Source organism: Cricetulus griseus, chromosome 6, assembly GCF_003668045.3.
Source record: "Cricetulus griseus strain 17A/GY chromosome 6, alternate assembly CriGri-PICRH-1.0, whole genome shotgun sequence".
Taxonomy (NCBI): Eukaryota; Metazoa; Chordata; class Mammalia; order Rodentia; family Cricetidae; genus Cricetulus; species Cricetulus griseus.
In genome coordinates, this window is record NC_048599.1 from 134901447 (window position 1) to 134914964 (window position 13518).

General features: G+C 39.2%; 1 protein-coding gene across 1 annotated transcript in view; it reads right to left on the reverse strand.

The window, feature by feature from the left end:
• The window catches only part of Spopl (speckle type BTB/POZ protein like), a 58629-nt gene extending 45421 nt beyond the window's left edge, over window positions 1-13208 (reverse strand). The window contains exon 1 of the mRNA XM_027422774.2: window positions 12959-13208. The gene's annotated coding sequence lies outside the window, so the exon portion shown is untranslated. The remainder of the gene's footprint in view (window positions 1-12958) is intronic.
• Window positions 13209-13518: the final 310 nt, after the last annotated feature.

The following is a 13518-nucleotide window of genomic DNA, read 5'->3' on the forward strand; positions in this document are numbered from 1 at the left end:
CCCAAGCTAGAGTCATCTGGGATGAGGAACCTCAATTGAAAAAAAAATGCCTCCATTGGATTGCCTGTAACCAAGTCTGTAAAACATTTTCTTGTTTAGTAATTGATGTGGGAGGATTCTAAAATAACCTATATTCATTGAGAGTTTAGACCACCCCCAAACCAAAAAATAATACAAATAATACAGGCTGGGTTGCCCACCAACCTCCGTTGGGAAGATGCTGCACATTTTAATCTTGGGACATGGACTAGAAAGCATCCTTCCAGATGGCTAACTTGCATAGTACAACAGGGTACTATTTTGCTGAAAGAGAAACATAATCACCAATTTTACCTATCTGTGAAGCCCAGGAGCTACAATAACTACCCACCTGACATGATATGTCCATGGTGCAATAGTGACATGAATAAGGAAGTAAACAACTGCTTTCTGATTCAATTTAAGAACAGCTACACAGCAGAAAATGCATACCTGGTACTATAAATCTAGCCAAGAACTCATGGCAAGAGAGTTCATGGGTCCTAGGAGTGAACCTATGTGCTGACTAACTTTATGTCAATTTGACAGAAGCTATAGTCATCTGAAAGGAGAAACCATCAATTAAGGAAATTCCTCCAGAAGATTGGGCTTTAAACAGACAGTCCTGTAGGGCACTGTGGGTGGGGACATCCCTGGGCTAGTTGTCCTGAGTTCTGTAAAAAAAAAACAAGTTGAGCAAACCATGAAAAGCAAGCCATTAAGTAGTGCTGACTTATAACCCTTACAACAGCTCCTGCCTCCATGTTTCTGTCCTCCTAGCCTGAGTTCCTACCTTGGCTTCCCTCAATGGGCTGTGATATGTAAGCCAAATAAGCACTTTCCTCCCCAAGTTGCTTTGATCATGGTGTTTCATCACATCAATGATAATCCTAATTGAGACAACTGTTTAACTACTACTTTCTAAATGGCAAAATATTATATTGCCCTCTGAGTATGTATCTCTATAGCCATAGATGAATGCAGCTCTCAGACTCCTCAAAAAAGCTTAAGCAGTAGACTGCTGTTGAGCAAAGTGGGGTAAATATGAGCAAAATACACCATATGAATGTATGAAATTCCCAAAGAATAAAGCATATTAATAAAATAAGAGCTGAACTACGATATTCACAATCAAAGATACATACTAAGAAATATTTTATTCATGACTTTAATTCCATAACTCAATGATGAAAAATGAAACTTAGCAGCACTTCCTTCAGTGTAATTTAAGTTTTAAACACACAAAACATACAAATAACAAAAAAAATTATTAAAATAGGCATGCTATGAGTTCACAGTGAAGTTCAATTTCTCAAGATTTGTTCATTTCAACTTCTAGAAACTGAGTAAACTCATGTAGACAGTGTTTCTCTTATTAAAATGTAGCAAAATGCAACAGACGAACAAAAGAGACAATCATAACCTCGGCAGTAGGTCAAGGGCAAGTATATTATAATATTGTGTAACTAAAGCTGTAGGCAATGTCGAAAGTTAACTCAAGTGAGTGCCTAAAAAACTTGACTAGCTTGCAATGTTTGAAAGGCTGTTCCACGTGGAGCAAGTTACACAGAAATGTATTGTTTGCCAAAAGCTAATAAACTATACTGGAAGCTGTCGTCTTCATTTGTTTTAAATTCTGCATCTGATCAACCAAGACCATCTATCAGATTTTGTGAAAATATACAGGTCTCTATTTCATTTTCCATGAGTGTGTCCACAGGGAAAGAAATCATGTTTATTTTTAGAGAACAACCTATTCACAATGCAATACCATTCTACAGCCACCCAGATAGCCAGAAAATAAGATAGGACATAAAGTTAATGTGGCAAAATACATAAGAATCAGAATTTTTGCTCACTATTATAGATTGATAAACCACATAATGCTGCTCACAAGGCATGTGGAGTTAAACTAGAAATCAAAGATAGAGATGGTTGAGAAATCCCGAAACACTTAGATATTGAACAACACACTACAAAAGAGACCAAACTCAGTAAAAACTAAAAGACAACTTACTACAATTTGTAGATGTACCAAAAGAAAGTTAGGAACAATAAATGAGTATATAGTTGACTTCTGTTATGTATTTGTGGAGTCAACAAATGAAGTACAGATTAAAATTATTTTTTAAAGAAACAAGCTGCATGTATACTGAACATGACATTTGTTTTTACTTTTCCTTATTCTGTAAATGAGACAATATAGTGTAACAATAGCAAAGGATTTACATTACAGGTGATATAATAATCTACATATATAGTATACAACATAGGTAATATAGGGTTATATTGAATTAATCTAAACTATATAAGAAGATATGTCCTAGTTATATGAAAATACCTCCCCATTTTATAAGGTACTTGATCATCTATCCATCTAGGATCTTAAAGCCAATGCCCCAAAGACAGCAAAAGACAACTAACTACCAAAACAGCAGAAAGGGTTTAAAACATCACCTAAAATTCTGCCTTAGTAAATTAGAAAAAAAAAAAAAAAAAAAAAAAGGCAGGTAAATTAAACCCAAAGTTAATTTTTAAAAAGGTCAATAAAATTAAAAGAAAGTAATAATGAAAAATAATCAACAAAACCAAAAGAAGGTTACTTAGAAAGAGCTGTGACACTGATAAGCATCCAGCCCAGTTGGTAATCAGGGAAGAAAAAAAAAAAAAAAAGACACCAATTATTGAGAGAAAGGACACAAAGATTATAAAGGACTCCATGGATATGAAATGGAAAATAAGAAATAACATAGTCAACACTATTACCCACTACTTGATAGTCAAAATGTAATGGACCAATTTTCCTGAGACAAGATCTTCCAAGTTCTTAACGGGGAAAGGTTGGTTTGTTAAAGAAAGGAAATCAATAATAAAATAAACATCTAAAACAGAAAGTACCATGCCTATATAGCTGAACTAACAATTCTAGCAAAGATTAAAGAAGAAATTATAACAATTTAGGGCTGGAGGAATGGTTAAGAGTGCTTACTGAATTTGGAGACACCAAGGTTCTATTTCCAGAACCCACATGGCAGCTAACAATCACCTGTAACTACAGTTGCAGGTGGGCTACAGCCCTCTTGTGGCTTTCACAGGCACTTGTGCACATGTGATGCACATAAACTCACTAAGGCACACACACACACACACATACATACACATAAAAATAATAGATCATTAATGGTTAACAGTGCATACCACTCTTCCAGAGCACCCAAGTTTGGTTCCTAGCACCCATGTTGAACAGCTCACAACTGTCTATATAACTGCAATGCCATGGGATCCTGCACCTTTTTCTGCCCTTTGTGAGCATCTTCATATACCTAGCATATACAAAGAGAGATACACATATACATAAATAAAAGTAAATCTTAAAAAGAAACTTGGAACAATGTAAGTGCAATCCTCACCTCTCATCAAGGAAGCTTCTCTTTGCAACAAAGAGGGACCATTATAAAATACCACAACCAAAAGGTAGAGTTGTGGATACCAGTCCCAAGGGATACATATATAAAAGACCTCTCACACCCAAAGTTCAGGAACATTATAAAAGATGGAGCAGAAAAATTATGAAAGCTAGAAAGTTCAGGGAGTTTGCTGTGAAAGTTTGTCTCCCATAATGTCAAAAGCTATACTCATAAAGTCTCACCAATATGAGTGCCTAAACATGAGCTGTTCAAGGACAACAACAGACATGATTAAGTACACAGGGGAAAGACCACAAGGCCTCCACCTGTATGCAGAACTATAGATAACTAAGGAATGCTGAGAGTAAAATAAAGTCTTCCACAGGAAAGATGACACCAATTGGCTATCAATAGCAAATGTTCAGCCCTGAAGACATATATACAAGTACACACAGAATGAGCAGATTATATTCAAGGTGTGTGTGTGTGTGTGTGTGTGTGTGTGTGTGTGTGTGTGTGTGTGTGTGTGTAACAACAAAGAAAAAAGGGGAGGGATATATAGGAGGGTTTATAAGGAGAAAGAAATGGTGTAATGATAAGCTCAAAAATAAAAAGGAATTATAGCAATTCTCTGCAAACTGTTGGAAGGTCAAACCTATCATAACCTTAATACTAAATCTGACCAGAGCACTATGAGAAAAGTACAAATTAAGTATCTGCCATAAACAGAAAATTCCTCAAAACAATGTAGGCAAATCAAAACCAACAATAAATTGTCGGGTCCAAAGGAAACTCCATTTCCTGGTGGTAAGACAAAGACCAGCATTCCTCCAGAACATTCCCTTGCTACACTGGCAAGAGGGACAAATGGCTATCTGTGATACTATTAGCAAATCAAAATGCTGCTGCCCACCAGGCTACCTCAGTATCACAATTATCTGTGACAGATTTCAAGTCCATGCTGGCATCCCAGTTCTTCCCATTTCCTCCCCTACTCTAAACTCCTTCAGCTCATAGGCTTCCTTCCCCTTCCTTAGAACTCTGCTACTTCAGTTATGCTAACCCTCTTTGTCTTCTTCTTTGTCTTCCTTCCTTTCGCACCCTCCCCCAACACACACCTCTTCTCCAGTCCCACAGATCTGACAGTTCTTCCCTTGTCTCATTTTTTTCACTTTATTTGCATGCCTAACATTGTCATCTGGGATCACATGCACCTGATACCTTATAAATTCTGACTTCTGAACACAGGCAGAGAACTACAGCAGGTGTAGACAGAGCAAGAAGCCCTGTTCCTGACTAAGGCCATGAATCTGTCCCTAGATGTTCCTTATCTTTTCAGAAGCAAAGGAAGCCTGAATGAAGACTTTAGTGTCTGTCTCTCAGGTGGCTAGCTTACTCCCTGGAGAAAGATGAATAACTCAACACTCTGAGGACAGGCCCACTGAAGGCTGGAGCTTCTGCCCTGGTCAGGAAACTTGGTTGGGTCAGTCTCTAGGACTGAGCAAGAGGCACAGAGCAGGCTCATTCTTGCCTCAAATTCCGATACCACAAATTTCAGCTGTAGATGGGAATCCATTCCTGCAAACTCCAAAACTTGCTACACCTTTTCATGTATAGTTGTTGTACAAGCAACTGCTCTTCATTGGCACCCCCAAACCCGAGTTGTTTTGAGCTATCACATTTCTCAGAACCGCAACAGCTCTCTGCTGCTATAGTAGTTACTTTTCTATTGCTGTGATAAAATACCATGACCAAGGCAATTTACTGAAGGAAGGGCTTTTTTAGGGTTACCACTCCAGAAAGATACGAGTCTATTATGGTAGGAAAGGAGCAGACTTGATGACAGAAACAGCTATGCACTTACACACCAATGTCAAGCAGGAACCATACAGAGAAAATTAGCAATTGAATCTTTAAACTATCAAAGCCCATTCCCCAGTGATATACATCCTGTAGGGAGGACAGTCTTCCTAAACTGCCCAAATAGCTCTACCTGGGACCAGTATTCAAATGCTCCAAGCTATGAGAGACATCTCCTTCAAACCACTAGAGCTAGCATCCCACCCTATTCAAGCTCAAACCTGGTTCATTTAAATCTGCATGGCAGTATGTGCTCAGTTTGATTGTTTGTTTTTATCCCATTTAAGGTCATTAAGCCCAAATCAACAATACAGTACTTCACATTGATACTCTTCACAGTCTCCTTACTCCATTCTTAGAAGCTGGGAAACTGCCTCAATACAGTAAAAGATAACAGGAAAATCCCTAGATGGCCTTGGGTTTGATGATGACCTTAAAGATGAAACCAAAAGTACAATCCATTAAAGAATACAATTCATAAAAAATAACATAAATAATAACTATTCTGACTTGTTAAAGACACTGTTAAGAGAACAAAAAGACAAGCTAGACTGGTAGAAAATACTTCCAAATAATTACAGCTGGTAAGAAAACAAATAAAAACAAAACAAAACAAAAAAAGCCTGTAACAGAAAATAAGGACATCTTGAAACACAAGAAAACAAACACTTAAGGGCAGAGAGTACACGTTTAGTAAACATGTACAGGAAGAGGTACTACTCATTCTGTATTAGAGAAATATGTTATAGTACTGAACCATCACGTAGACACTTGATAAAATGCTCAAAGTCCCAAACAGTGACAACCCCAAATGCAAAAAAAAAAAAAAAATATGGAACAAAACTGTCTCAGTCACTGCTGGATCAAATTTGGACATAATTACTTTACAAGACAGCTGATCAATGTGTCATAAAATTAAACATAATCCTATACACAGCAATTATAATGCTTGCTATTTGCCCAGAGGAGTTGAAATTTTTTGTCTATTCAAGATGGTTTTCATAAAACAGCTACATTCATAATCGTCAAAACTTGAAGATATATCTTTTAATAGGACAAATAAACAAATGGTGGGACATCCATGCAGTGGAATACTACTCAGAATTAAAATCAATATTCTATGAAAGCCTCAGGAAGCTTCCATGCATAGTAAGTGAAAGAAGTTAGAATGAAATATGTTTACATTGTATGCCTCATTTATAGCACATTTTAAAAAGTCAAAGTCATTTTTTAAAATTTAGCAGTTTTTCTAGGGATTGAGGACAGGTGTTTAAATAGGTGGCACACAGAATTTCTATGACAGGGAAATACTCTGAATGACATTATCATGATAGGCAAAACTAATTAGGTGAAATTCATAAAATATATGGTAGGAGTAGTTCTTAGAGATATGTAGTAATAATGATCCATTAACTCAGATTAATCAACTGTAACAACTGAACCACTCTGGTAGAGGAGATTGACAATGGTGGAAACTATATGGTATGGGCACAGGAGAAATCTGAGATGTCTTGGTACCTTCTGTTCAACTTTATGTGAATTGAACAGAGAGCTTCAAAAAGTTTCTTCTTCTCTTTAAGTTATTTAATTACTTGGGGAGGAAAATCTGAGAAGTTTACAAATACACTTTCTATAAATTTTCAAAACTTACTTTGCTTCAGAAAGCATACCCATGCAGGAAGCAACAGTATCTTCTTTCTTTCCTCACTGGATGATGTGTGGGTGTTTTGCCTGTATGCCTGTCTATACACCACATGCATACAATGCCCCTGGAGGCCAGAAAGAGGTGATGGGTCCCCTGGGACTGGAGTTACAAACAGTTCTGAGTTGTGGGTGCCAGGAATTGAACCCAAGTCCTCTGGAAGAGCAGTCAGTCATCTTAACTACTGAGCCATCTCCCAAGCCTCAATATGTTCTTTTAAATAAATAACCAGAATATTTTAAAATCATGTTACAATGCTTTAGGTACATGGCATTTTCTATCTGTATTAGCTACTAAGAGAATAAAACTCTACTTTAGTTAGAATTTTCACTTCTGAATTATGCAATGTAAGCCAACACTAATCCCAAGATGGGGGGAGCATGTTTTCTCAATACGTTCCTGTTCTACTGGTATTATTAAAGGTGCTACTACCAGCACACTTTCAAGTCACCACCACAATCTGAGACAATACAACTTCAATCTGAAGACAATATTGACTTTATTTAGAGAAACTGTTTCACTCCCTAGTCCCTGTATCCCCAGAATTTAACAATCTTCCTATCTCAGCCTCTTGAATGATGAAATTAAAAGTGTGTGTCACCACACTTAGCACCTTACGTTTTAAATTTGGTAGTTTTTAGCTATGGAAAGTTCAGTTGTATATAATATGTTACACATTTCAGATATTATTTCAAATAACTAATAAATAATGACAACAACTCAAGAACATATGAAAATTGTTACTATGACTTACAAAACTGAAAAGCAGGGAGAATACAGGAGCAGCAGATATTAAGGGCAATAAGAAATTGTAAAAAGAAATTTCAAAAGTCATACCATAATAAAGGGAGACATTTTAGGTTTACAGAGAAATCAGGCACTAGGGAAAGGTCTGGAGATCTACAAAAATGACACCAGCTAACAATCTAAGCAACAGAGGAGAGGCTACCTTAAATGCCCTCCCCTGATAATGGGATTGATAACTGTCTTATATGCCATCCTACAGCCTTCATTCAGCAGCTGGTGGAAGTAGAAACAGACACCCACAACTAATCACTGAACTGAACTGGAATCCAGTTGCAGAGAGGAACGAGTGATGAGCAAAGGGGTCCAGACCAGGCTGGTGAACCCCACAGAAACAGCTGACCTGAACAATGGGGAGCTCTTGATCCCCAGACTGATAGCTGGGAAACCAGCCTGGGACTGATCCAGACCCCATGAAAGTGGGTGTCGGTAAGGAGACCTCGGAAATCTACAGGATTTTCCTGTAGATAAGTTCAGTACCTATCCCTAGCATAGGTGTGGACTTTGGGAGCCCAATCCACATACAGGGATACTCCCTGAGCCAAGACACATGGGGGTGGGCCTAGGTCCTATCCCAAAGGATATAATAGACTCTAATGATCCCCTATGGAAGGCCTCACCCTCCCTGGGGAGCAGAAAGGATATGTGATAGGTAGGGTTTTAGTTGGGGGAGGGTGGTAGGGGAGGAGGGGAGAAGGAACTTGGATTGACACATAAAACAATCTTGTTTCTAATTCAAATAAAAAAATGTAATACATCAAAAAATAAAATAAAATACTACTTTAACAAAAAAGTCACAACTATTTTAACATAAAATTTAAGGAGATTACCTTATAACATAGTGTTTCAGTGGCACACTTTATAGATTTATAGAGCCTCTCTCTCCTTTTCCTAGGCCTTTTGTTTTTAAAATGTGTATGTGTGAGAGAGCGCAGCAGTTAAGTACACATACATACAGCCAAGCCTAATGACATTTATTCAATCCCTAGAACCCACGGTGGAAGAAAAGCCACTCCCTCATATTATCCTCTGAGCTCTACATATGCACCATAGTGTGTATGTGTACAAGACACACACACACACACACACACACACACACACACACACACACACTGAGGATGGAAGAATGTAGAAACAATTTAAACCCCATTTTACTGGGCATACAATTCATGAACATATTCATTCCCTGCACTAGAGGGCTACAATTCAAGGCTAGCATGACCTACCAAAAGTGATTACCTCAAAACAATCTAAGTTCCTCTACCTTCTCATTACTGTTCTCTTTGACTGGGACCCTGCTCAATTAAGGCTTTGCCAACTACAGAATTAACAACCTCTGCCTATACATGCTGTCAAAACACCTGAAGGATTTCTTTATACTTCTCAGCTGCTATACTACCCACTTCCACCTAGTTCAACTTGCTGTTAAATATTCTGGCCCAATGTCACTCTTTTGCCAAGTCAACTTGAACAAGCTGCTTTGACAGCACTATTCACACCAGAATAACAAATATTCATCTACCTGTCTGTCCACTGTTAGCTACACTCCAAATTCTCAATTACATACCAAAATCTAGAAATCAGTATCTGATGGTGAAGAGTCTAAAAATTTGTAAAGATGGGGGGAGGGGGACGAGGGTGCAGATATGTAAAGCATCCAATTGTAAAAAAAAAAAAGACATAGGCCTGAGCTCAGGAAAGAAAACATGGTCCATGCTAAAGATTTTCCCCCTCTATGTTTATAGTGGTAACTTTGGCAATTATAACAATTTAATCATCAAATAGTAAATTTATAGATAGAGTCACTGAAAAATTCAAAATTGTCTGCATGTTGCTAAACCTATTCTTTGCCTCTGCATAGCTTACTCAACTGTGGAAGTAATACTGTTTCAAGTCCCTCATTTGCAAAAAGGGAATGGCAACAAAGTCTTCTTTAAAGGATTCCTAGTCTAAATAATATGTGAGTATTGTCTGACACAATGCTCTATGAACATTAGCCACTATCATTATCTTTAATATCACTACCAGTCCTCACTTCAATGGATCTGCTTACTTCCTGCCATCTATCAGTGCCATACTAGACTATAACTGGGGTGGTGGTGGGGAGGTTATCTTTATCATCATTATCTGATCCAATTCTCTGCAGAAATTAAATCCTAGAAATTTGATTGCAGTGAGTATTTTGTTCTCTGAACTAAACATTCTCTCAGGAATGGTTTGCAGCTAGTACCGTGAAAGATGCTCAGGAGATGAAATAATTCACTATAAATTCTCCAAGACATTAGAGTATTAAAACTTTGATTTTTGCTGGGACCATGGATAAAAGGGCTTCAATGGTTTCCAATGTGTGGCACACAACAGATACTCATTAAATATTTTTAAAGGAATGAACCTTTAAAAAATAAAGGAATAGTGCTAAGCAAGTGACAGACACGATATGCCAACTTCCTCCCCAATTCCCCTCAAAGAGTTTCTATGAGCTTTAATCATCAGATTGTATGTGACTTAATTTTCTTCTAAGTGTGCTGCCTATATTATTTTAAAGCTAAAAACCAAATGTAAATATAAGCAAACCCAAGAAACTAATATTAGCAATGACAATGTTGGGTGGGAGACAGATTCTGGATACCCAAAACTTAAGACTATTATAGGCCAAGGCATAATTTTAACAAAGGCAATGTCACCCAAAGCATAATGCACAACCCATAGGTAATACTAAAACCATTTCAGGTTCTAAATGGAAAAATGTTTTTATTTCAAAAGTTATGTATTATGGTGATTTGAATGAGAAATGTCCCCCATGGGTTAATGTGATTGAATACTTGGTCCAGCTGGCAGCACTGTTTTGGGAGGCTACAGAAAATTTGATTTAGGAGTTCCTAGCATCACCCCATTTCCAACTTATTCCAAGATATTTGATTACACTGTGCAAAGATGTGTCACTGCAATTGGTTTAATAAAAAGCTAAATGGCCAATAGCTAGGCAGGGAGAATACAGAGGACTTTCAGGCAAAAAGAGGAACTGGGGATGAGTCTAGGTACAGAGAGGAGACTGACAACAAGTCAGAGGTACAGAATGAAAGAAAGGTAAAAAGCCACATGGTAGAACATAGACTAAAAAATATGGGTTACTTTAAGATGTAAGAGCTTGTTAGGAACAAGCCTAAGCTATATGCCAAGCTTTCATAATTAATAAGTCTCTGTGTCATTATTTGGGAGCTGGCTGGTGGGACAGAGAAGGACACATTACACCAATTCTTGTTCTCTCTGGTTCCTGTGTATAGTAGATATACACTATTTTGGCTTCTTGCTCAGACTGCCTTCTGTGACACCTCCTCACCATTATGGACTCTCCCTCTCAGACTATACTTGAAAATAAATTCTTTATGCTGTATTTGGTTAATGGCATTTTATCACAGCAATGGGAAAATAACTAACACATGTACATACATACTTTTGTGTAATTCGGAGAGCAAATAGTTCAAATCTTTATTACTTAGAATAATGAAGTGAATCAAGACTATTTTACAGTTCATAGAAAATAAAAAAAAAAGTCACCACTTAGAAGTGAGTAAATTTTAGTAATTAGGCAAAAGCCTGGGAATATGAATGAACCTAACAGGTGAGAGGAAAAGAGCTGCAGTCGTATTCTAGATGAAGGCAGCGCTTTGCCTCATGTAATGATTCAATATAAAAGTCATTTATAAAGACTACCATCTCAGCTCTGAGTATCTAACTTGAAATATTAAAATCATCATGTAATTTTCCCACAGTGAAAAATCTGCTACATACTTCACTTCATTTGTTCTCAAAACAATGTAAAAATCGTACATGTTCCAAGCAAATATTTGAAATAGGAACTCCCCAATTTTCCTATGCAAAAAATGGGAAACCCAAAGCTAAAACATTTTTAAAGAAGAAATACTGACATAATAATGCAGTCCAAATCATACATACATTTTTAAAGGATGATAAGAAAAAAAAAAAAAACAGAAAAGCAACTCTCAACTACCTTCCTTTCCTATCATCAACTTACCAACAACCACATCAAGTCAGGCTAAGAAGTGATGATAAAGGTAATGTTTCAGAAGCATTTACCATATCCTAGGCACTTTCAAATACTTTAACTGGATTACCTTGTGCAAGCACTACCACCAAACAGTTTTATCACCACCCCCTTTATACTAACGGCTGGAAAAGTTAAATGACTTTCTCAAACCCAGAACAGAGGTAGGAAGTTTGGCAATTCAACTACACTCTCTGAGCTCCTAACCAAGAGACAATATTTCTCTCAAGAATGATGGAATAATAAGTTAAAATATTCTGCCACTCTTATTATCAGAGGGAGGGGGAAATGCTATTTTCTGAGTTATACGCCTTTTACTACTTCAGTTTCCAGCCCAATATAAACAGTGGATTTCAACAACAGAGAAAAATAAGAAAAGTCTCTTAATGGGACAAACTAAGACCAGAATTATTCAAATATAGATGAAGTGTCTGTCAGAAACGTGGGAAGACTGGGCAGGCAACTTAGCCATAGTAGGCAGTTGTGGAAATAGAGGGTAGTGGCTTTTATTTCTACAGGGACAATCAATTTCTTCGAAGGAGAAAATTCTGCCATCCCTTTCGGCACAGAAATGTACATACTTAAGAAGAGGGTGAATTGGGAGGCAAAACAGCAGCAAAAGATCAAAGGGGGAAGGCAAATTGTAGATATTCAACAGTTAGACTCTGAATCACGGGGTTAGCTTGTCACCTCCTGGTAAATAATAGCAGTTAGGGGCAAGTCTATGATTGGAGACATGAAAAGTCGCCCTAAAATGAGCTAACAGGGACGACAGCTTTCAACACCCAGGCTTGAGATGAGGGGGTGGGGGGTGAAGACGACAGAGGGGTGCAGCTGCCTGCTTTGGGGAGAAAGGGAAAAGCCATAACGGTGCCGGCGTGGATACGCGGATGAAGGTGAGGAAGGAGTTAAGACTCTAAAGAGAGAGAAGGGACCTAGGGGCAAAGCAGCGGACTCCCTGAGGGCCGGGGACGTCCTGGGGAAGCAGAACCGCCAGAGGGAGGGCCCCGGGGACAGGGCCCGAGGGCACGAGCCGGAGCGGCGGCGGCTGGCGAGGCAAGCGGAGCCGGCCCAGCAGCGGGCAGCGGCGGGGGCACCTACCCGGACACGCGGGGGCGGCGGGCGGACCCTCGGCGGCCCGGGGGCCGAGGCTGAGGCGGCGGCGAGCTCCTGCAGCGGGCGCCCCGGCCAAGCCGCATCCTCCTCCCGGCCTCCCTCCTCGCTCTCTCGGGCTACTAAACTTCCTCCACACCGTAAACACACGCAGCCGCCACAGGCTGCGCTCAGCCCAGGCCCCCTCCCGGCCTCGGGGCTCGGGAGTCCAGTTTCCGCCCCGCTAGTCACCAGGGCGCGTGCGCCGCAGAACTCTTCCTGCTCTGCGGCTGGGAACTTCCGGCGGCCAGTGTTCCTGCTGGGCTTCCGACCTGAAAGTGTTAGGGCAGCAGGGTGCTGCGACCTTCACCCTTGCCAACAGAAAACTGCCCTGGAATCTCCCCCCCTCCGCCCCCAACTCAGAAAATTCCACACAGTGAGAAAAAAGGAGGACTCAGTGCCCTTTAGGATGCAACCGGGTGTAACACGGAATCACCTCACATCCTGAGCCCCAAACTACTAGTAGCTGAAAAATAAATCAGTGTGGGTAAATCCTTCAAGATGAGAGG